Source organism: Papio anubis, chromosome 13 (assembly GCF_008728515.1).
Source record: "Papio anubis isolate 15944 chromosome 13, Panubis1.0, whole genome shotgun sequence".
NCBI lineage: Eukaryota > Metazoa > Chordata > Mammalia > Primates > Cercopithecidae > Papio > Papio anubis.
The window spans coordinates 19604245-19630493 of NC_044988.1; the positions used below are offsets into that span (position 1 = coordinate 19604245).

Below are 26249 nucleotides of genomic sequence, written 5' to 3' on the forward strand. Positions count from 1 at the left end.
TCTCTAGGCAGTCTTCAACAAAGCGCCTCCAAAACATAGCAAATATAAATCAGAATTCAACAAGTGTCTTTTCTCTAAATCAAGTTTGTTTTTCATTCCTAAATATTGAGGTTCCCTCTACATTCCACCCAATAGCATGTCTGAACTGGTTTTAATGAAAACTGATTTATTTTCTCAGCCAAGGAATGTTGCTTGCCAATTCTGTGCCCTTCTGCTCACATGGTACTGTCAGGATTGATCAGACCATAAAGAGGGAGCCTGGTTGATGGTTTCAGTTCAGCTTTTCTTACTACAGTTAGAGCCTTGAAGCCCAAGTGGTAGTTCCCATCCCAGTGCAAGGCAGTAGCTACTCCCATCCTTTCCTACTAATAGCTAAGGTTAGAGGAAAGCCGGAATAGGGGATGGGAGTTGTAGCTCTGATGACAGCTCTCTGTGAGGGGAAGACAGTCAAGGAATTCACCTTAATATAATTTCTTAAGGCAGAGAACTCCCCCTAGAGGGATTTGATTTATTGAAAACTAAACTTCTAGGTCACATAGTTATTAACTAATTTCTAAGCTATACACTTGCGGAGGAGTGAAAAGGCTATTCTCATTTTTAATATTTTGGCATAGATCATACAAAGTTTTGTGATAACCAAAACTGAAGCCATGCTTTTGGGCAGTAGAGGGCACTCCCAACTTGAAGACACAGAATAGAAGCACTTTACCCTACCAAGAAACCACTGAGCCTTCCTACTAAGAACTTACTTATGACTCAGTTTCTCCTTGTTTTTAAGAATAAAACTTGAGTATTAAGTATGGTGCCTAGTCAGAGCCTTCCATATAATGAAGGTGGTCCTGTGTCAGAGGACTTTGACCAGTGCCAAACTGTGTCTTGAATCGTTTCCATATTATTTGTTTTACTTACTCATGTATATGTTTATGTATAATAGTTGGGCACAACCCTTGATAAATCTAAAATAATGATTCTTGTAGCTTCATTTTATATAAAAATTCTAGGATGCAGCTAATTTGGAGGAAAGGGGGAAGAAGAACCTTAGAATAAAATATAATGTGTACTCGCAGAAATACACCTGAAAGGAACATTTACACCAAATTGCAGTGATTTCATCCAATTTATTGTGAGAAAATTGCCGAATACTGATTGTTCCATTGCCAATCATTTCTCTGTGGCCGTGCTGGTTTAAATATATACCGAGAGCTTTGGGCTTTTTTCCTCCCATTTGCCCTTGCAGGAAATGTCAATGTAAAATTTGACTCCAGTGTGAGATGCTGGATAATTTTTTATTTAAATGCTTCCAATGTCTATTTTTAATGCCAGCCTCTCACCACAAAGCAGTTAAGAAAGCTTTTCTGATATATGTGTTATACATTCAAAGTTTTCTTTTTTCTTTTTCATTTACAGGTAAGCATAAACTCCCATGGGGGCAGACAAATATTACTGAAAATTCTTTGTGTGTGTGTGTCTGTGCTTCAATACAATTTGCTTTTGCTGTTTTGTTGTGTTTTTTTTTTAACATGAATACACGAGGCATGATATCTGGGCTTCATGTGTAACAGCTTGAGCTCAGCAGTGACTGGTAGAGGGAGTGCTGTTTCTTCTACCACGTGTCCTCCCCGGAGTTCAGATAATACTCCTTGTATAGTGCTCAGGAGTGGCCTATTGGTCTGCTTTCCCTACCTGTGTCCTTTTCATCTCTCTCCAGTGCTCTCGCTGAAGGGAAGAGTATGAATTGTGACCCTGGGCCCAGATAAAGGAACTGCCCCACCAATTCAAGGTCTATGCCCAAATCATCATCTTCTCACCCCTTCTCTAGAGACAAACACATTGTCATGACCTAGACTATAAAATCAAAAATGGAAGACTGAAAATTCATTTATTCTTTTTTTCTTTTTTGTTTTAAAGTATTTGGTTCAGGTGTAAGACCAAACATGTTATGTATGTTATAAAACAATCAAATGCAGCCAGGTGCGGTGGCTCACTCCTGTAATCCTAGCACTTTGGGAGGCCAAGGCGGGCGGATCACCTGAGGTCAGGAGTTCCAGACCAGCCTGGCCAACATGATGAAACCTTGTCTCTACTAAAAATACAAAAGTTAGCTGAGTGTAGTGGCGCTGGCCTGTAATCCCAGCTACTTGGGAGGCTGAGGCAGGAGAATTGCTTGAACCTGGGAGACAGAGGTTGCAGTGAATTGAGGTGATGCCACTGTACTCTGACTCCGTCTAAAAAAATAATAAAAAATAAAACAAATGCACACATCTGCACCAATACCCATTTAAGAATGAGAACAGAGATAATAAGCTTGCACATACCTACATGCTAATTCATTCATTGTTTTTTGAAGGGGGTAGTGTTCTATTTAGAAGTATACAAATTATTTCATATCACTAGACTATGTCTTTAGAAAAGCTATTATTCAATCACCATTTACTGAATATGCATCCAAAATGGCAGAGGAAGAATGGTAACATTTTCTTAAAAAATGAAACATGTACTTTGGAGCATTTGCAGAGGAAAACGTCCCGGTTCCCAGACAGGAAAAATGAATTAAAGATGAATCACTGAGTCATTTGGAAAGGTTATACTCTCCATTTGCCTGTGAAGCAAATAAAACAGTCAAAAGTTGAACTTGGCTCTCAGAAATCTCAGAAGTGTTAAGAAACAAAGCTCTCTGTCATCATAACTTGGCACAGGAATGCTAAAGTATTAGGGAAGGCATTTTTGGGTTAATGTTCTAATTAGATACATAGTTCTTGTGTATTTTTCAGCACTTGACCCACTATGGAGTAAGGTACTTATTCTTAAATAGAAAGCTTCCACCCACCTAAATTGAATCCAATGTTTCCTCCAAGTTAAAGTATAGCCACTCTAGTGATCAACCCATACCTTCTTGCCCTTCTGGTTATCTCAGCTCTTGGAGCCTTGTTCAAGTTGTGGCCCACGTGATGCTTCAGGGCAGGCAGCACATGCTGCTGCTCTATCACTGGCGGTGCCACGAGGATTTCAGTACCACAGGGAAGCACATACCGGAATGCAGAATGTTACCTTTTTTTGGGAAACCTGTATTTAAAATCAAATGAGGAATCTGAAGGCTGTAATTTGGAGGTTTGAAATCTCTTACCCTTCTCTCCCCAGTATACTTAGCCCAGGACTTTTGGTTCCTGGTACCAGTCTCTGGGTAAAGTTGAGAGATGTAATGATTTATGGATAGTGGAAATTAACATATCAACCCTACTTTAATTATCTTAGTCTCAAACAAGCTAATGAGGGATTATCTGAAATAAAGCAGTTGTTGAATGGCCATCCCATTTTACTGTAAAAATTGAAGCTCTTGATCAGTCAAGTCTGACTTCTAGTTTTGGTTAACACATGATTCAGTAAGAACTTTGATTATTCACCAGCTGCTGTAGCAGCTAACAACATATTGCTGTTCACCACGAGGCCTGGGGGAAAAAGAGAGATGGAGTCTGAGAACTAGAAGTGAAGGTTCTACTAGAGGCATCAGGGAAGGGAAAGAGGCAGTCCCCAGCCCAGCCAGTATGGACCCCAGAGAAAATGGTGAAGAGGGTACCAGATGAGTACTCTTCTCCTCATAAAGAGTCAGCTCTCAGAAATTAAAGTTTTGGGATTTTTTTTACAGTAGAATTTTTTTTTCCTCATAGGAGTCACAAAGACTATCTAGAAATCATCTTCTCTTCAGAATTACCACTAAAAATCTCACCAGCACCCAAGTGAGAATTGTTAGGGGTCTCTTTTTAATGTATACATTTATATGTATATTAAGTTACACAAGTAATGTAGCTCTTTGTAGACAAATCAGAAAATGCTGCAGCAAGTATCAATTTAAAAATTCTTGTGGCCCTCACCCCTGTAATCCCAGCAGTTTGTGAGGCCGAGGTGGGTGGATCACCTGAGGTCAGGAGTTTGAGACCAGCCTGGCTAACATGGTGAAACCCCATTTCTACCCTGTTTCTACGTGGTGGTGCATGTCTGTAATCCCAGCTACTCGGAAGGCTGAGGCAGGAGAATCACTTGAACCAAGGAGGTGGAGGTTGCAGTGACTCAAGATTGCGCCATTGCACTCCAGCTTGGGCAACAAGAGTGAAACTCCGTCTCAAAATAAATGAATAAATAAATGCCTGTAATCCCAGCACTTTGGAAGGCCAAGATTGGTGGATCACCTGAGGTCAGGAGTTCAAGACCAGCCTGGCCAACATGGTGAAACCCTGTCTCTTCTAAAAATTAGCTGGGTGTGGTGGTGCATGCCTGTAGTTCCAGCTACTCGGAAGGCTGAGGCAGGAGGATCACTTGAACTTGGGAGGCAGAGGTTGCAGTGGTTGCAGTGAGCCGAGATCGCACCATTGCACTCCAGCCTGGGCAACAGAGCAAAACTCGGTCTCAAAAAAAAAAAAAAAAAAAAAAAATTAAAATCACTTAGTATCTCGCTGGGTATAATCACTCTTAATATTTTGCTATATTTCTTTTAGGAATTTATGCACGTAGATTTAAAAATAAAAGCAGTGTTTTATAATCTACTTTTTAGTTCCAGTATTCATTTTAGCATCTTTTCATGCCAATATATTTAGAAGTCATTTTGATATTTTTTTAGAATAATTGTATTCCCTTTTTGGAAAATGGTACACTGTTGGTTTTTTAAAAAAATCAATCATATGATGAAACAGCATTTTTTAAAATCTATTTATTTTTTGAGATGGAATCTCAATCTGTCACCCAGGCTAGAGAGCAGTGGCATAATCTTGGCTCACTGCAACCTCCACCTCCTGGGTTCAGGCGATTCTCCTGCGTCAGCCTCCTAAGTAACTGGGATTACAGGTTAGCACCACCTCACCCGGCTAATTTTTTGTATTTCTAGTAGAGACAGGGTCTCACCATGATGGCCAGCCTGGTCTTGAACTCCTGACCTCAAGTGATCCACCTGCCTCGACCTCCCAAAGTGCTGGGATTAGAGGCGTGAGCCACCATGCCTGCCAGAAACAGCTTTTATAAGTCATTCAGAATTCCACTTCTGAGAAACAGCTGTCATCAGCATTAGGCTAATATCATTCTAGATGAATAGAGAGAAAGACTGATTAATTTATGTCTTTCCATGTAAATATATGTATGTTACTTAATTTTACTTGAACTAAGAAGTAATAGAAATTCAGGAGACCCTGAAGAAAAGCCACTGAATTTTGTATGTCCATTTATTCTCACAGGAAATTCATTCCTAAAAGTTCCTCCTACAAGATAAAAGAGAACATACTTAATTTTGAAATTATTTCTTTAAACCATACATTTCAGCTGAAGCCTCATTTATTTACTCGCTGCCATGAAAGATAGAAAAATAGAAAACTTTTATGTCCTATCTCTCCTCCACCTGTGCTTCAGTATATGATAGTTAATATTAATATTTTTACACTGTCAACTATGTAAACATAATTTTCACAATTTAATTTTAGTTGTATAGATACAGGATTTAATACTAATTTAAATGGATATAGTTTAATAGTAGTAATTATCTATAATATAAATACATGATAGTTTGCATACTACTAGATTCAGCAGATACAGGATTTCCTACTATTCATTTCTCCATTTTTAAACATCTTGTAGTTGTGTTTTTGTTGTTTTGAGAATGGTTGATGCCTTCTTGCCTGTTGAGAATCTTTGCTGAATTCCCTCCTTCCTTGTACTCCAGTGTCTTCCAGCATTGGTAATTAGAAGACGAGGGGCAATAAGATTTTTCTTCCGTAGAACCTGGTTTGCTTTTATGCCTAGAGGTTTGTTGTATAATTTAAAGGAAGAAATAGATTATTTCAAACAGAATAAGATTGCCTAAACAATGGTGTATTTTCTGCTCTAAAGAATCTTTTGCAAGCATATCTGCATTTCCAGACTTGAACGTTCACTTGCTAAGGAAAGAAATCCTACAACTTACTTACGCCTGCTGGGAATTTGACCAAGTAGCACAGTTAGGGAATACCTGAAAGGATATTGGATTTCTTGGAATTGGAGGAGAGAGCTTTGACAGATCCAGGGGGCTTTCCATCATAGGGAGTAGGAAATAAGGGTATTTTGAGGGGAAATAATTAGGAGAAGGCTTGCAGGCCTAATTTACTACACCCGATGACTTCCATCCAGTCCATGTCTTCAGTCATAGTTTCTCAAGTTTACCTGTCTAGATTGGTTATTTTGGCCATAAGTTTAGTGCATGTTCAGTGAGTAGTGAATGTTCAAATTTCGGATTTTTTTCTTCTTCGCTTTTCTCAACACCTTAAAATCATCTTACTAGAAAACCTATTTTGCAGTCACTTTTGGAAACGTTCCCACTATACCAATAACCTAGAATTACTATCTTCAGCTTTTTAATACAAAAAACATACACAAATAACTTTTGCTGTATCTCCATTATTGGTGTATCGTTACGAGGTAGGCACTCTGGAGCCAGCCTTACTGGGGTAAATCTTGGCTCTATCATTCCTAGGCAAGTTATTTATCAATCTTCCTGTGCCCCACTTCAGTTTTCTGAGCTATAAATGGGTCTAATAGTAGTATCTACCTTATATGGTGACTGTATAGATTAAATGCATACTCTGTGCTAACTGCTTAGAATGGTGCCTGCCTGGTATACAGTCCATGCTCAATCAAAGATAGCTATTTTTTCCTGTCTTTATATGATTTTACATATATGATTTTATGCTACATAAAATTTTTCTCTCTACTTGGTTCAAGATGGCCCTGTGAAAGTTATATTCTTATCCAAGTATTATTAAATCATTAGATTTAAAGTATTAGATTTCCTCTCCTCACTAGCCTTTCCTTTCTAGTCTGAAGAGTTAGTAGCAGCTGCATAAATTTATAAGGTCATTATTTTTTGTCTTGGTTGAAGTTTAGCCGTTACTTAACAACTTGAAAAAGAAATACCACCACCCCAAACAGTAGATACCCCTTATCTGTGGTTTCTCTCTCCATTATTTCAGTGACTCGTGGTCAAACATGGTCCAAACGTATTAAATGGAAAAATCCAGAAATAAGCGGTTTATAAGTTTTAGATTGCATGCTGTTCTGTGTATTGTGATAAAATCTTGCCCTGTCCCACCTCACCCTGTCCGGGGTGTGAATCAGCCCTTTGCCCAGTGTGTCCATGCTGCACAGTTATGTATGTATACGAAAAAACGTATACTAGGATTCAGTACTGTCTGTGGTTTCAGGTATCCACTGGGGGCCTTGAAACGCATCTCCCTCAGGTAAAGGGGGAAGTACTGGAATAATGTTATGCTGACCAAAAGTTGAAAACTCAGCCAGTATGATGACAGCCCTTGGCTATGTACTTCTCTTGAAACTCATTGAATTCAGAGACCTGAAAGTAGATCTTCACTATTTTCCTTTCCATAATTTTTTTAAAAAGACATATTGGGAGTGGGGCATACGGTTTTATCTCTTTGGAGAACTGTTCTTACTGCCATGTACACAGGAAGAAGGTTCTTGATAATCTTATGGAAATGTCAGAAGTCACTATCTTTCTGGTACCTACAGGCAGCTCTTGCTCCCACCAGCATCTACGCTGGGAATCTGATTGCTTCAGGATATTTTAAACAACTGTGGGCAAGGCTTTGTCCTCAAGTAAGGTTTGTAGTTCCTTCTAAAATCAACCAAGATTACAGAATATGATGCATCAAATTTGGCTAACTATGTAGAATTCCGAAGTATTCTGTTAAAAAAGTAAAGAATAGTATATTTGAAAGAACAGTCCCCAATTTTAAGAATTCTTTAACAAAAACCATTGAAACCATACAGTCTCAATTCAAGTTGGCCTAAAGATACAAAATCATATCTACTCAGACTCACAAACCTTAAACAAATGAGTAAAAAAGCAATATGCTACTTCATTTAGCAGTTCATGTTGTTTGTCATAATTAATCTCTCTAACCAGGGTTTCTTGAAAATGGTTGTAAACTACAAGAGAACAAAGATGAGGAAGTGCAAAATATTGTAACTGAGCTTCCTCCATCAAAGCCCACCTGCTGTGCATTTAAGGGCCAAGACTAAAATCTCAAACTGCTGTATTTCAGCATTCACAAATACATAGTTGTAGTGTGACACTAAATCATTATTGTGTAATTATTATTACTTATTTCCTATTTTAATACTGTGAGAAATTTAGACATTGAATTTCTAGAACTGTTACTATTTATTAGTACACAATCAATTTCTAACTGTATGATTACATATTTAAAAAATTTTTTCTCTATGTTAGAAAAAAATTCAACACCATTTTCCATGTGGTTTTAATTTTATCAAACTGTAGGAATTTTGGAAACTGTCTTTGCCTACATGTTGGAAGAAAATATTTTTTCTGGAATCGCCAAATCTTTCATACTTTAACTATTGGATCAGCTTCTTCTTGTGTAGAGTGTGTATTTCTACAAAAGAAAGGGTGGCAACTGTAAGATTTACATAAAACATTTACAGTTTGCCTTATTGAGCAATTTGCCTGCTTAGCAATAGAATGCAGGTTTAAAAATAGATGTATGTCATGGCACGTATATACCTATGTAACAAAACTTAAACGTTCTGCACATGTACCCCAGAGCATAAAGTATACTAATAAACAAAAGGTGTGTATATGACCAGACTAATTTCTCAGAGAGCAAGTGGAGCATGCTTGCTTCCTTGCTCTCCAAGGCCACTCTTAATATGCAAGATGTTTTACAGGAAAACTTGTCAATTCTCACTTTATCTTCAGCACAAGCGTCTGAACAAGTGGAAACTAAACTTTAAGCCTAGGATACGTTTGTCTTTTCAAGAATGGTTTAGTGTCTACACATAGCCAAAGGCAGCGATATGAACTGGACAACTCTAGAAAGTAACAAGAAGTTTTTCCAACTCACCCTGGAGACTTGTCATTAACCTAAAGTGACTGAGTGCCAACTTACCAGTTGCTTACTTTGTACTTTGGAGCCACACTGGTACCTGAAACACGGGCATTCAGAACTAGCTAAGGGAGTCCATTTAGAGAATTGGACTGCTCAAGGTAGAGAGGTGCTACTACCCTTTGGGGAAAGTCTAGCTAGTAGATGATATTTTAAAAAATAAAATGGGCCAGGTGCAGTGGCTCACGCCTGTAATTCCAGCACTTTGGGAGGCTGAGGTGGGTGGATCACTTGAGGTCAGGAGTTCGAGATCAGCCTGGCCAACATGGTGAAACCCTGTCTGTACAAAAAATACAAAAATTGGGTGTGGTGGTGCATGCCTGTAGTCCCAACTACTTGGGAACCTGAGGCAGGAGAATCGCTTGAACCCGGGAGGTGGAGGTTGCAGTGAGCCGAGATCATGCCTTTGCACTCCAGCCTGGGAGATAGAGTGAGACTCCATCTCAGTAAAAAATAAAATAAAAATAAAGCAAGAACAGCACAAGGCAGTGTATAATGAGCTGTTCAGTTATGTAGCACATGCTGCAAATGCTGTTCAAAGTCAGGGAAGAGAAGTGTTTCTGAGCTGGTACAGTTAGTGCCTTTCCTTCAGTCCTGCACTTAGTCTGAGCAGTGTCTTGCTGTGAAATTGAAAAGGCCAACCTGTGAGTGGACACAGCTTGTGTGTGTCTGGCCAGTAGCCTGCAGCTGTAAATGTAGCTCCCCCTCTCTCTTGGATTAGGGCCTTGTGCAGTGAATAATTTGACAACCATACAACATAACCGCACTAACCCAGCTTCCTTCTCTGAGCTTCCTTCTCTGCCTCAGAGATTTAAGTGTTCAGATGGACATGTGAATAGCTCCTAGAAGGATTTGCATAGATCCCTGGTATATACATTTTGGAGGATACCTTTTAATTGAACCCATCTTTGTCCATGTCCTTCCTTTTGTTTTTGTTTTCCCATCTTTCCAACCATTTTTGGTATCTCCTAATGTGCCAGTCACAGTGCTGTGCACAAACTAGGTGCTTAGATAGGTATTAAATAAAGTATTTCACATACAATAACCCATAAATGATGAAGAGAATAACGTTAAAGGATATTTTATAACACTGGGAAATATGCATTCAGTTAACCTTAATGAGAAGGGGGACAGATGATACTTGTTGTAGATTTGAGTACTACCAAGGTCGTGTTTTTAGGGATTTCTTTGGTGCTTTTCTAAATACACAATGTAATGTTAACTTTATGGATGCTGTGTTTTCTCACCCAGATAAAATACTATGCTGCCATACACTTTGACTCCAAGCATCTCCTGCCTCAATCCTCTTCCAAGTGCACCACATCAGTTTCTTCCCACCCTGTAGTGTAGCACCTCAGCATAGTACATGTAGCTTTACAGAGCTGGGTATCTAGTTTGTATCATAACGTTCAAACCAGACCACTTTGTGAATAACTGAAGCAAGAGTTTTGTTACTGGACATCTGGATTTAAGGAAAAATAAAGTGTCCCTGTAGTTGAAACTTAGCCTGGATTTACTTTTTTCATTTTCCAGCTCCTCTCCGTTATCAAGTAGCAAGCAGGGAGCAAGTCATTTCCAGTACAATGGGTAGAGGAGTTGTGATGGGTACAGTATGGAAAACATTAAAATCATGATACTTGGTTTTACTTTTTATTTTCTGTCTGAATTTTCATTCAGATTTTTGTGCCCCGTATTGAAAAACAGAAAAGTGTTGGAAAAGCCAAAAAAAAAAAAAAAAAAAGTGCTCTAATCTCTCCAAAGGATGTCTGTGACCTACATGTGCTATACCCTGAGAGTTACCCAGAGCAGAGGCACCTCAGGTGAGAGGAGCATATGACACAGAGCCAGTGGAGGATTCTTCTGCTGGTTAATGCATTATGAGAAGGAGCTGGCCAGGGCAATTACATACAACCAGTTTAGGTCACATGAGACTCTGACAGTCTTAGAAAACTGAAGGGCAGGTATATAGATACATAAAAGTGTTCATGAATACTTATTACCTGCAGCTCATCCATTTTCCATAAAGATTTTCATTTAAGGGTAAAATTTCACAAAATCATGAACAGTATTTCTGTGATCAGATAAGATGTATTCTCTATATACCAGTGTCCATTATATCACATGGGCATTTTTACAGGCACAGTAATATTAAGGTCAAGATGTTTAGTGATTCCAGCAACAAAACCAAATATTAATACACGGAGTATGAAACAGATAATTCTGTCACATTGAAAGCATATGTCATCTGGTCCTCAGAATGCTGTCTAGTAGTTTTCCACTGTACTATATTTAACAGAGGCTTTTTATAAATACAATGATACCAATTAATAATTTTTCCACTTCTGGTGGGTGACCATCATAGATACTAGAACACATTATCAATGATATGAATGATGGTTTTATATTGCATGGGTGGAAATTGATCTTCCTGATTTTGGTGTAGGATACTACTGAATACCCAGGGTAAACTGCCTGTTAAACTGCATGTGGTCCTAACTTTTAAAATCATGCACCTCATCAATAAAAGTTAGTTTGGCTTTTATTAAAGTTCTATGTGATGAAAATTTTTAATCCTTTGTGATATAAAACATTTTATTTTTTTAAATTGATTAATCATTTGTGACACTTTAATCCAGTGGTCTGGTAGTAAGTTCAGCTTAAGTCAGTACTTAACTTTGAATGCCTCATAAATAAAAGGACATCACACAAGATATGTAGTTATAAATGGAAAGAGTTACTAACTCTGCTTACTACATCATGATTCCTTTTCAGTGTTATTCACCAATTATGCAAAGGGTTTTAATTGAAATTTTGCTAGTAAATGTCCATCTTCACTGACGTCACCTGTTCTTTCAAACTAACTGAAAGATGTTGCATTATTCATGTTTAACAAATGAGTTAAAAACCCCACTGAAACTCTTTCTTTAAAGGACTTTTTCTCAGGTTTTACAAGTTTATACATAGATGTGTGTGTGTGTGGCGGGGGGGAGTATAACACCTTAACAGTGGTTTTGACAGCAAAATCACACCACAATGGAAACATATTCAAATATCCATTTTCAAAATGCTTTTTTTGCAGCACAAGTTTTCTAGCAATTGCTTTCACACTCATTGTTGAAATGCTCTTTGGCCTTGAAGGGATAGATGAAATGTGTTCATACAAAAATCTCTGCCAGATAGGCTGCCACTTCAGCCCCTTGTCATGACAACAACAAAAAAGGTCAGCATATTTGGAAGACTACCATTTCGTAAAAGAAAAATGTGTTTTTAAGTTATCTTTAAGTTATTCAGGCCTTTCAAAACATAAAAAATCTCATGTTTTAACAAAGATACTTAGTAATGACTCCTTAGAACTCCTGGACATGACCACATGTCCCTGTGATGACCACACAGGGACATCAGACAAGTCCTGGCACCATTGTTACTCTGAGCATTAAATATGACAAAACGTACGATCTTTGTCATCCTCAGATTATACTCATAGGTTTTGATAGTTTCTCTCTGTGCCCCGTGGATGATGTGTGCCCCATACTTCAGATACCGAGGTCTCTACCAGTGTAGACCACTTAGGGGGGCATTAAAAAACCTTGGCCAGGCCAACCACAGTGGCTCACACCTATAATCTCAGCACTTTGAGAGACCAAGGCAGAAGGATGACTTGAGCCTGGGAATTCAAGACCAGCCTGGGAATCTAGATCTTGTCTCCACAGAAAAATTCAGAAATTAGCCAAGCATTAGCGTATGCTTGTAGTCCCAGCTACTCGGAAGGCTAAGATGGGAAGATCACCTGAACCCTGGAGATCAAGGCTGTAGTGAGCTGTGATCGTGCTGTGTACTCACTTCAGTGTGGGCAAAAGGGTAAGACCCTGTCTCAAAGAAAAAAAATTGGTCACGTCTCAGACCAATTAAATCATAATGTTCAGTGGTGAGATCTAGACATCAGAGTCTTTTTTTTAAGCTCCCCAGGTTTTGCTGATGTTCAACCCAGTTTGAGAAGCACTGATCAGCACTTTCCAAACCTTAATCTGCACACAGATCACCTGGGAATATTGTTTAACCTGGAGATCCCTGTACAGCAGATCTGCGGAGAGGCCTAGAGGTCTGCGTTTCTTACAAGCTCTAAGGCGTTGCAGAAACTGCTCATGGGTGGACCACTTTGAGTCCAAGAGCTACGCCAGCCCTCCCCTCTGTTCTCTGATTCATTCTCTCGGACTCTCAAGGCTGCGGGTGGGCCACGAAGCTGCAGCTGTGTCGAGAGGAGCCTCAAGCTGCAGTCATTGCTGCTTCATGCCACAGGGAATTTTATTGTGAACACTAAATAACATTTTTCTCATCTGTAAAAGCAGGATAGCAGTCATGTGTGTCCTTGGCTTTTCCACTTTATTTATTGAAGAAAGTAGGGAACATAGTATGGTTTTGGGCTCCTTATTGCGAGATGAGTTTAACACTACTATGGAGAAGCCAGGAATTGTTACTTGGCTGCCTCAAAAAATGTTGAATTATAAGGATGTGAAGAAGAACAATCAAAAAGATTATTGATAGCATTGATGGGAATTTGTTTTTATTTTCAGATCTTTAAGCATTCGTACCTTTCACATAAAAATAAAAACTTTCAAATAAAGTAACACTTATGACTCTAAGGTGTTACTTATATGTTGGGTTAGTATTCAGCCCCTACTATTGATAACACCATACCTGTGTTAAAATGTTTTAAAAAGTATAATAATATAGCTGCTTTCCCAAGTTCCATGAATGACCCCAGCAGTTTTGGTCCCACCCCAGGACATCCTGGCCTTTTTGTGATCCAGCACCTAAAAGGCTGATGTGAGGCATGACAAGGAAAGTCCGGGGCCTTGCTCTGTTCTATTTGACCGGTACCAATACCATACCACTGGTTAAATATTTTAATTTCACTTTAGCCATGTTTGAATGTGTAATCATAAACGCAAGGCATTTCAGCCATTATATAAAGGTTAAGAGACTGGTCCTAGACCATAACAGAGGCTCCACCAGGCCTTCCAACTGCTTTCTCTGTCCTGTACTGGTCATTGTATCATCTTTTCCTCAGTCTTGTTAGATCACATTTCTGGACAAATTAAGAGGGCAAGACAGCACAGCTCCATTGTAGAAATATTTATTGATCTAACATGAAAATTGTATTAGACTGCAAGAAATATTAGACAGTCTCTGACCTAATTTACTGCATTGTTGGAAATCCTTTATGTATAAAACATGATCAGTTGAAAAGCAATGACAGCCACAATATAGCTTGGTGCCTGACATTTGTGCTGTGAAGATTGTGAATGGCCCAAAAGAAAAAAATAATCAGGAAAGGCTTAATTACAGGAGGATGGATAGGATTCTGGAAAGTCTGAGGCCCTACTACACATCCATTCTTCACCAGATCTATAGATTAGCACTTCCTGTGCAATGTTTACTGGCAACCCACTCAGATTGTTTCTGCTTAAAATTTTGAATATATTGCTTGAAATTGCCCTTTTTTACAAAAAAAAAATTTTATTGCTATATAATTCATCTATCTTAAATCTGCTATTAATGAATAGAAAATAGAATAATATTTTCGTGAAATGATAATTAACCCAGGTAAAGGATTCAGAAATTTCTGTCTATATGTGCAGTGGTTTATCACCTCATACCACCATATCAGCTCTGTTTTCACTGCCCCTTCTTTTCTTTTCTTTTCTTTTTTTTTTGGGGGGGGGGGGGTGGGGGAGATGGAGCCTCACTCTGTCAGCCAGGCTGGAGTGCAGTAGCGCCATCTCAGCTCACTGCAAGCTCCGTCTCCCAAGTTCATGCCATTCTCCTGCCTTAGCCTCCTGAGTAGCTGGGACTACAGATGCCTGCCACCACGTCCGGCTAATTTTTTGTATTTTTAGTAGACACGGGGTTTGTTTTCTTTCTCCTGAGTCTTCTGCCTTAGGTTAAAAGAGATGAATTTCTTCCTCTAACTCATATATTTTTTAACAAGAGATTGGTTTAATAAAAAATGTTGATGCTCTGGAAAGATCGATATTTCTACCAACAAGTGAAGGGAATTTTTAAATATTTAAAATGTACGTAAGTGGTGCCCCTAGAAATGAGAGAGAAGAATGAAGCGGTCATTATATTCTATCCATATACACTCCTTGTTTGCAAACACAGAAGAGGTTAGTGAGAGGTTATCTTTCCTCTGAGAGGCAGTTTCTGTATAGGTTCCTCCGAGTGAAGATCAGAATGTTATCAGACACTGGCTGTAGCTCAGATGACACAGTAAAAAGGAAGTAGGGGTTAAATTTAGAAATTACATGAAAGCGTTTCAAAAATAGATATATAGCTAAGAACACATAAAAGAAGCAATATGCATTTTTATCTTCTTGAAAAAACAATGCAAGTTGCTAAGTTTTTGTTTTTGTTTTGAGTTATTTAAACATGGATTTGGTTTGATTTCATGACCACTGCTGCATCAGCAATCACTTTAGCTTTTCATGGGAAGCTCATCAGAATTCAACGGGAAGAGCATGCGTGGATATACTCTCTGGTAAAGTCTTCATGCACATATATTTCCATATCTTAAACCAGGTTTTATTCAGGTTGTGGTCTTTGCCTGTTTTAAAAACTCAACGTTGAGATGAATGCAATGTAATAAAATTTGGCCTTTTCTGTAGAGAAAAAAAACTGTTTCTATGTCACTTTAAGTCAACGTGCTTCCAGTTGCAGAACAATTACAAGTGTAAAATAGTCACTGTAATTATTATATGTAACCCGTATCTTGAGAATTTAAAATGGCATTTTCTTAAACTAATAGTGCTGCAGCATGTTGGTAAAAATCATAGAAATGATTATTTTTGTAACAGATGCCCAAAAGATCTTACACTCAAAAGGGTTGTTTTACTGAATACAAAAAAAGGGTTGTGTGAGGACATTTCAGTATCATTCCTCCTGAGTCATATCTGACGTACAAACCAAGGATTGTTTCTGTTTACTGACCCATTAATGTGTGCCTATTACTATACTGTTTTGTATATATTATTACATTTAATCGTTACAACAGTGCTGTGACATAGTTATCATTACCTCATTGGAGGGATAAGGAAATTGAGGCTTGGAGAGATCCCAAAGCAAGGAAATGGGAACATGGTTTGATTCCATGTGTTTGACTCCAAAGCCGTAGACCCTTATCCACGTGCATATGACCACCCTTGACAACCCAAACCATGTGGTACCATTTGGCACTTAAGGCATGCCTTAGTTCCCTTGTTCAGATTTGTGTGTGTTGGAACTCATAGCACAAGCATCTAGGGCATAAATTAAAGGGCTGGTGGGGAAAGAACATTAGATGATCCCAGGTGCACATTTTTTAACTGATTCTAGCCAGGAAGCTGAGAAAATGCCCACTCGTAGAAGTCAGATTCAGCATAATTCTCAGTTCTATTGAGAGTTCATAAGCTTCCTCATCTCATGACACAACAACGACACCAGACTTATGGGGAGTTGGGCATGGGGGTAGGGTGCAAACTCATTATTTCAGGGTCAGGCAGGTAATGAGAAGCTGGCCAGGTTCTATTATTTGCCACAGCATTGTTTGTTTTTGCATTTTAGAACATAGAATATTTTTCACCTTTATAAAAATTTATGTACTCTCTCATTATTCTTGACAATAGTGGGAAGCTATTGGCAGTCTTCTTAGCTACAGCCTGTTGTCCTCTTGGAATATGGTGCAGTGTTGCTGGGACTTCTAATCTGTCAAGAGAATTAGGACATCTGTTTTTTGGGTGTGTTTTTTGTTTTTGTCGTTTTTAATGCTAATGCTCTCAATTTTAGATACTGACCCCTTTACAAAATTTTGCTGTATCAGGTAGATGTGCAGACCGTTATCTCACATTTAGGCCTCTTATATCTTGCTCAAGTCTTCCCCATGGATAGGTTGATCGTAAGTCCTAGTTTGCCTGAGATACTTGTGTTTACACCTGTTGTCCCTGCCTCCCACCTGTTTAGCATTTATTCCAGTTTTTTTTATTTTTTAATGAAGCTTTCTTATTAATAGCTGCATTAAAATAATCCAGGATGTATTTAACAGACATCCACTTTGTATTTCTAGATTCTGCCTTTGCAATTAAACAGATTTCTCACTTTACACTTGGTTGAATCTGATATCCCTTCCCAGATGCATTGTAACTGCATCTCTCTTTCAAAGACACTATGTGGGCATTCCTGCTAATATGGAATAAGCTGGGACAAAAGTGACTAGGGACAGCCAAACTCTTCCAGTACTTGTATCCATCAATCATGCTATGGTCTGGTGTGTAGGCTGCCAGGTCCACGAAGACACCACACTTCTATGAGAAGGGTCAGTGGGCAGTTGCTAGGTATATGTGAAATGTGTGTGGAAAATGAAGGCTGAAGCAGTCTTACTGTGGAGGTGTGAAAGATTTTGCAGTATCATTTACTGTTTGATGTAAATCTGTTTTATTGTTTCATAATGCTTTTATTTTGCAACATATCTTTTTGGCCATAATTTTTTTTCAAAACTTGAAAATGCGTGTTTAAGAAAAAATTAAGTACTGTATTTTTGTTTCTCAAGAAAGTCGATAATGTGTAATTCATATAAAATTATTTATCAATACTTAACATCCACCATTGTAGCCATGAATGTAATCAACCACACAAAATACAGAAGACACAAGTCTTCAGAAAGAGTATCAACATCTATTTCAAGAGTTTGCTGTTATTTTCAGAACACTGTGCCCAAAGATGACATTTTAGCTTGTGCAGCAGCAGAGAATGCATTTTTATATCACTCTGAGAGGCATGACTTTTCTTTTAGATCAAATGACTTTCTTTCCAAGTTAATTTAGCTCATTGTTTTCCAGGTTTTCTTATGCATGTACAAAAAAATGAAGCAATAGCAATTAATCTGTTAATTCTCTTAGCAGAAGAAAAACTTTGCAGGTAATTGATGGTTTGGTTTTTTTCTTCATTAATTCATGGAATCAAGATGAAGCTTTTAGAAGTTCATGCTGATAAAGTGAAATATCCAACATGGTTTTGATTGCTATAGTAAATGCTTTTTGCTTCTTTAAAAAATTTTAAAAGTCAGTGTTCAAAGTAATGTATTTTGTGGTACTGATATGAGTGTAGTTTTTCATGGAGCATAGTGTCATGGTAAAATACTGTATATATTAAATTAATAAACCAATGGACCAGAAATATTCTTAGAATAGTTATGGCTTACGTCAGTCACAGTTGTATCCAAACAAGCTGCAATAATCTGTTTATGAGTTTCATCTCCTAAACGTATTTGTGAAATAATAGTATTCTGAACTATTACCAAAATATAGTTCTATGAAAATATTTGAATTGAAATATTTGTCCCTCCATTTGAAAAACATAATAGAGTGAGATTACTTACCATTCAGCAGACCTTGTTGAAAGCTTACCAAGTATCTTAGCCAACAAGAGAGACTGTTTCTGAATTAAAACTATTAAGGTCTACCAACAAGAGCATGATTGAAAATGTCAACAGTTTCAAATTTATTGACCTAAAATGGTTAAGGCAATTTTTAAGAATGTTACACACAATTCTATGAAATAGTTAAATATATAATATGTCAATATTGAAAAAATACAGTTATCTGAAGGATGTTAGGGACATGATATTAGAAAGAGATACGGCTAAGAACATGACTAAAGTACATGAAGTACATAAAGTACAAGAAAAATATTTCTGCTCATTTTTTACTTTAAAGTCTATATTGATATATCAAAAGTTTATATTTTAGGAAGAATTTTATATTTGAAAAAAATTTTTTAATGCACACACTTCCTTGAATAGTATCAATGTAATAACATAGATTTGCCAGTCAATAAATACTTTAAAGACATACAACATTGTTATGATTTGGCTCTGTGTCCCCACCCAAATCTCACCTTAAATTGTAATCCCCACTTGTCGGGGGAAGGACCTCGTGGGAGGTGATTGGATTGTGGGGACAGATTTCCCCTTTGCTGTTCTCATGATAGTGTAGTGAGTGAGTTCTCACGAGATCTGATCGTTTAAAAGTGTGTGGCACCTCCCAATTCTCTCTCTCTCTCCTGCTCCACCATGGTAAGACGTGCTTGCTTCCCCCTCACCTTCCACCATGATTGTAAGTTTCCTGAGGCCTCCCATTCATGCTTCCTATACAGCCTGCAGAACCATGAGTCAGTTAACCTCTTTTCTTCATAAATTATCCAGTCTCAGGTAGTTCTTTATAGCAGTTCTTCATAGAACAGGCTAATACAAACGTTAACTAGTTTGGTAGCTTTTTTATACTCAAAAGTGTATAGTAGACTAGAACTATTTTATTATACTCTCAATGGAAAGTTAACAGTTTCTCAACACTGGTCCAGGTAACTTTTTACACTTCTTATCTATAATATTTTCAAACTTTGGGTCTTTATTTAAAGTGACAAATTATATAATTTGTTACCAAAAAACCATGCCTTGTAGAATGTGAGTTATTTTCCTTCCCTTCTTCCTACTTAAATTCTAGGCCGGGCGTGGTGCCTGTAATGCCAGCACTTTGCGAGGCCAAGGCAGATGGATCACGAGGTCAGGAGATCGAGACCATCCTGGCTAACATAGTGAAACCCCATCTCTACTAAAAATACAAAAAATTAGCCTGGCATTGTGGTGGGCACCTGTAGTCCCAGCTACTCAGGAAGCTGAGGCAGGAGAATGGCATGAACCCAGGAGGCAGAGCTTGCAGTTAGCCGAGATAATGCCACTGCACTACCAGCCTGGGTGACAGAGCAAGACTCTGTCTCAAAAAAAAAAAAAAATTCTGACTGCTTCATTACTCTTTTTCATAGGATAAAGAGGTATTGCTTTTGTTTCTTTCTCTATTTTCATTAATAGAACAGTTTCTTGCTCGTTAGAGGGGCATTTAAGCAAGGTATTTTAAAAGTTCCATTCCTTCCCCAAGATTCTGGGAAAGTGAGCCTTTCACTTTCAGTTTTTCCCAACACAGTTTCTTGAATGTCTGAAGCTTCAGTGGTCAGATTTCACATGGGATGTTCCAGAAAGATATTTCCTGTGTAAGACTTTGAAATTCTTGGGAGCATTTGGGCCTTTTTTTAATCGAAGAGCTTGTTCTTTTTATTTTTTCACCTGTCTGAATTCTACCAACTGAACAGGGAAATCTTCTTTATCTGTTTTTCCTGTTGTCAAATAAAATAAAATTCCAAACCAGCAGCAACATACTCCTCTGGTTAATAAGATTGTAGGAGCACAGACATTACAAAAGACTAAAATGATTAGGCTTTTTCTGAGATGTAATATCAGGAAATGAACCACATAACATTATGTGATCTCAGAAATGAAGATGATATGAATCTATAAAGCAGGCATTTACCTGTTATGCCAAAATGGGGAGAAATCAATCAGTTGTTTCGTTTGTGTAAAATCAACCTATAGTTGGTTGTTAGGAGTCTCAGTCTCTAGTCAGTGTTTTCAAAACATGGTTTAATACACCACCAGTCTCGTCAACAGATCTGGAGGCAAAAAAAAGCTTCCATGGTCAAACAAGTTTGGAAAATCCAATAATATCCCCAATGCTAGGCTCATGGATTTATAGCGCCTTTCTAGGTAAGGGCTATTGCTTTATTGTAACTCCTGTGTTCTGCAGCACAGACATCTGTTTGACTGTTTATAACCATTATTCTCCCCATTCTCTTACTTTGGCTTCAGAACCCATTTGTCAAATAAATAACTATTAACATTCCAATTAACTTAATTTTCCATTAACATAATTAATGTTCCTCAAATACTCTTTGAAAGTAGCCATACAGACCATACCCTAATTGTTTTGAATTTTAATGAATATGCATATCTTTAAAGTAATCGCTCCTCAATTTTTTAAAATCAACTGTGACTTTGTATAAACTCTCTGAAGATAAACTAGTTTTTTTGGTGATATTAATAATGCACGCACACACGCACACACACACAACACCCATACTAGGATACTACAGCATCATAGTTGTGAAGATAATAGTAGAACTTCAGAGAGTGCAAAATTTTACATTGTACCCCAAGATTTTATAGACCTGAAGGCAATATTCTTTGTAATGGGATCATGTAATTATATCAATCAACATACTCTGGAAGTGTTTGATGTAGGTTTTGTCATGCTGCATCAAGCATCTGACCTACAATGTCATTGATACTGATAATTACGACATTACAGACAAACATGAAAAAGGAAAATGTTAAATAACCAAATAGAAGAATATTTACACGGGAAATGGTAGTGGTAGGGCCAAGAAAGAGATTGAGTTCTCTGAAAAGAAAAAAAAAGAATTTTAAACAATAAAGGAGGAGTATTTCCTCTACCCAAGAAGGAATCCCCATTCTATGTTGGAATGCGCAAATAAAGCCTATAGGCCAACAAAACCAAAAGGAGAATCATAGTTCCAGCAAATATTTTTTGGGAAAGACGGTAGTCTTTGATTGCCTTGGTGACCATAATGAAGATTAAAAATAAAAATCTAATGATAGAAGAAACAAACTTAATAATGAGTTAATAAATCAATTTGTGAAGTCTTAAAGAAAGGATATGTGGCAGTTTAATAAACTTTCTTCTCTAACATTGTAATCTAGAACATTGTATTTAACATACATTCTCTATTGGTGTCTTGTATATTGCCTAACACGTGAGTGATAAATATTTGTTGAAATAGTTTATTGTTAATGGTACTTTTGAGATACCAGAAGATTTCATAGTAATTATAATATTTGTACTAGGCATTTTAGAAACATCTCTTTTACTTTTCCTAACAGCCCTACAACAAATTGTTCCATCTTATAGATGAGGAAACTGAGGTTCAGGAAGGTTGATTGACTTGTCTAAAGATACAGGGCTGGTACATGACAGAGTTATTATTGAAACCTCATTTGGTGTCAGGCTGTTGTTCAAGTTCTTCCTCTTTGCTACTGTGGTTCCCAGAATTACTAATTTGAGATTCCATCTAATACCAAGTTTAAGAAGGATGTGGAAGCTTAGCAAAGAAGAAACAGTGGATCCTTACCACTTAAAGACTCCACACAGAAGATCTTTCGTTTTCATGAGGAGCTTCAAAAGGCTGTGTCATGTAGTAATTTCTAATTTTGCTGAGCCACATGTTGAATCATAAATGTGGAGAGGCTGTTTTATGGGAGTGAGTCACTCACAATGAGAACCCAGCCAGCAGCAGTTCAGTATGACTTTGCTGTTCTTTGTCATTTATGCAGTAATGCTCAGAAAAAGATACAGCAACAACTGTCACTCTGCATATAATGTGCCTGAAAGAAGGTCAGCTGTTCAGGTTCTAATGAAGTCAGAAAATGTGAAACAGTCTGATAAATACAGTTCATGTCCAAGTTTTCTGCAGGAGATTTTATGCTAAGCAGTATTTGCAAATTTGAGAACTCAGAGATCTATTATCCAGTAAGGGCCTCCAGACTGTAATTTCACATTTGAGCAAATTTAGGCTTGAATGACTTTCCCAGTGTCACAAGAATCTAGTGGATATTTGTACCATGGTTTATATTTTTTGTACTATTTTTCCTTTTTTTTTTTTTTGGCATTTTAAGTGACTAGTAGCCTCAGGTGTCTGGCTCTTCCTTCAAGTATTTTATATGTGTGCTGTAATGTAACCCTCTAAAATAACTGCTATTATTACCTTCATTTAATGAGTTATGAGAGGGAGGTAGTTAGGAAGCAGAGGTTGAGGATGTTAAATAACTTGTACAAGATCACAGTCAGCTAGTACTGTTGGAAGTGGATTTACAACACAGTCAGTCTTGTCTCGGCATCCATCATTTCACTCTGTACTTTCTTTGAGCGGAAGAAAACAAAACCAAAAAGGCTGAGGCTGGTTTTTTTTTTTTTTTTTTCACAGTTCATTTAAGAGTTTATGATTTTTTTCTTTAGAGTCAAATGCCAAAAGGAAATAAGCACTTAGAAAAAAAAGTAGGAAGATGTGTGCTGCAGTTCAGAATTGAGATGAACTCTGATGCTGGCTTGTACTTTTTCTGATTTTGAGGTCCTCTGTGTATGTTGGGCATCCCTTCAGACAGAGCAAACCTAATAAGCTGGATATTTGTGTCTAAGAGCGTCCACAAATGTGGAAGTTACCATTTGACTTTCTACTTCTGGGTAGGTGTGACATTCCAGTCTAAAGCTGCCTTCAAGCTGTTAATGAGATTTTGAAAATTCTTCCAAAGTGACTATGAGATCTTTTTCATTTCACCTAAAGGCTTGGCCTGCTGTGGGCAGGGTAAGACCCACTGTGGTAGGACCTCAGTTCCTCCTTCCGTTTGCAGAAGCAAACATGGAAACATCAACACATCTAAGATTTACCTGAATTTTATGACGACTGAATTCTGAAAACAAGACATTACCACATTGGCACATCTTGCGGTTTCCATGTGGTCTTTCCCTAGAATTCTGCCAGAGTTTCTGAGAGTAGCTACTTAGTTCTCACAATGTTCCCTCTAAGCCTTGCCACCAGCTTGCTAAGAATTCTGAAAGCTAGCATTCATCATTAAATATTTCCACCCAGTATATTTTAACTGTAACTTAAAATGAAATAAAATTATATTTTACATTTTGTTTATGTGATTCATTAAATCATACTAGGAATTTTTTTTTTTTTTTTTTTTTTGTAGCAATGGTATTTCTCTCTGTTACCTAGGCTGGAATGCAGTGGCGTGATCATAGCTCACTGTAACCTTGAACTCCTGGGCTCAAGTGATCCTGCTGCCTTAGCCTCCCAAGTAGCTGGGACTACAGGCACATACCACCACGCTTGGCTAATTTTTGTATTTTTAATAGAGATGGGGTCTTGCCATGTTGCCCAGGCTGGTCTTGAACTCCTGGCCTCAAGTGATCCTTCTGCCTCAGCCTCCCAAAGTGCTAGGATTACAGGCATGAGCCAGCACGGCTGGCCCTCCCTTGCTTTTCTGTGCACAATGTTCAAAATAAACAGGATAGTCTATTGTAATTGACTTGTTATTTGTAATATTTGAGTTGAGTTTTTTCCTTTTCATCATTGTCTTTTTCATTAATAATTGTTTAATTTAGCATAACTACTTACAATTTTTACTACTATTTCACACTTGACATTTGGACAAATAGAAAAAAGGATCTCATTTATCTTCCTATTCTAACATAGCTAAAAAAATACTGTTTCCACATACAGAAGTTTTTTTTTTTTTTTTTTTTTTTAAACAAGAAATTGAGAGTATTGCCTTTCCATTGGGAATGTTTATATGCACAATTTAAAAAATCTGTATGTATTTTGTAAAATGCTGTCATACTTTTAAATAACTTAGAGAATCTGAGATGAAAGCTCTTACATAAATGCAAATTATGGTTGATTATATTTGAATGTCATTTTCCAAAACAGCAAGGATGGAATGAAATAACAAAGCTTAGGAGGCAGTAAAAGTGACTTAGAAATTCCAACCTGGGTGAAGGCAACATGGTGATTGCTCTGTTTTTGAAGGCAATATTCTCTCTTAGTTTTGATGGAGGTTGACTTCTGAGTAATGGGTTTATAGCAGAGACAAAAGCTTACAGTGTAGAGGTTAATTTGAATTCAGAGTCAACATGAAACTTTCTCACAAGACAATTTTTTTTTTTTTTTTTTGGCAGTCAAAAGAAGGTAGCCTCTTTTAACTGTGAACAGTGGTCACAGTTTTTTTAAAGTGCCATGTTTATTTTGTCCATGCTGCTTTTGCTTGGAGGGGTCGTTCATCTTCATCTTTACCCGCCAGCTAAATCCTATCTTCTCTCTGACACCTCGTTTGTCCTCCTCAGTCCATACACAGTTGCACTTATGCCACCCCCCTGCAGCATCGCTCATGTGCATATGTAACTGCATTCTGTCCTGTATTGTGTGATACAGTTATTGTGTAATATAGTAAGTTCATGTTTTGCTCAGGGCTACTGGGTGCTCCCAGAGGGACAGTGTCTTAACATTTTGGTGCTCTATGCATTGTAGATGTATTCATTATATATTTACAATCATACAGCTTGTGGCTAGATGAGCTCTTTGGTGATTTGGTTCAATTGCCTTTTCTTATGAACACAGAAAATTAAGTTATAAAGAGGAAAAGTAGTTTCTCCTAAAGGTTATGACCAGTGTTACGGGTAAAGCCTGAATTAGAAGTTAGAATTCCTAATTTCTAGTGTTGTTCAGTTCTTCCCTCCCTCCTTCCCACCCTCCCTCCCTCCCTCCCTCCCTCCGTCCATCCTTTCCTCCCTCCCTTCCTCCCTCCCTTCCTCTCTCCCCTTCCCTCCTTCTCTTCCTTCCTTCTTTCCTTCTTTCCTTCCAGCCAACCAACAAATAATTTGTTGAACATCTACCACTTGCCAGGCACCTTGCTAGGCCCTGATTATGCGGTGTTGAGCCTGTCTTGGAACTTGGAACTTAAACCATGATTAAAGAGAAAGACAACAAATATTACACTGCCTAAGAGGTAGAGCACAGCAGTGGGGATTCATTGAGGAGCCAGTGATGCTCTGTTTTCAAAGGGAGAGTCTCAGAGGGGAACGATAATGGAGGTGGGCACTACCTGGCATGGGATTCAGGAACAGGACTCCAGGCTGGTAAGATCGTAGGTGGGATAACATGGAAGACTGCCTACACAGGGACTCAGGACAGAAAGCAGCTACAGGGATTCATTTTCCAAAATCAGAATACCAGCAAGTGCTAGGGCTTCTCAGTTACTAGATCCAGTTGTCACAGAACAGAACAAATAAGAAAGGTGATTTCTTCAGTCTCAGTGTGTTGAGCTTCCTAAAACCTTAAGTCAAGATTAGTCTATTGGCATGGGGCTATTCCCACACAAGAGAAGAGAAGGAAGGTAAAGATTGGGAACCAGACAGGGCCTAACTGGATTACATTTATTAACATTCTGTCTGCTTAATATTCTGTGAAATGAATAGTTTGGCCATGATGTCATCATGATAGCCATTCACTAACCTTGTTTAGAAGTTTGTATTTCTGCACAAAATCAGTACTGTTTCAGTAATTATCAACCGTCTGCCTCCAGTGTCCAACACAATTAGTTATTTGTGTTTAGTTGCATATTTTTATATAAATACTTTATGTATATATATTGCATTCCATAAACCCTAGTTTAATTTTGATTGTTAGGCAGTGGTGTATTCCGGCTAATTTGAGGGTTGATCATAAAATATTTTCATTGCAATCTTATTTAAAAATTTTTTAGTCTCTTTATCTCCTTCCTGCTAAATGAATATAACCAAGTTCTTTTACATTGTT

The 26249-nt window shown here is 37.8% G+C and overlaps 1 protein-coding gene across 3 annotated transcripts in view; it reads left to right on the forward strand.

The window, feature by feature from the left end:
- GNAQ (G protein subunit alpha q) overlaps positions 1-26249 on the forward strand; it is a 323595-nt gene that overhangs the window by 195398 nt on the left and 101948 nt on the right. The gene's annotated exons all lie outside the window — the stretch shown is intronic.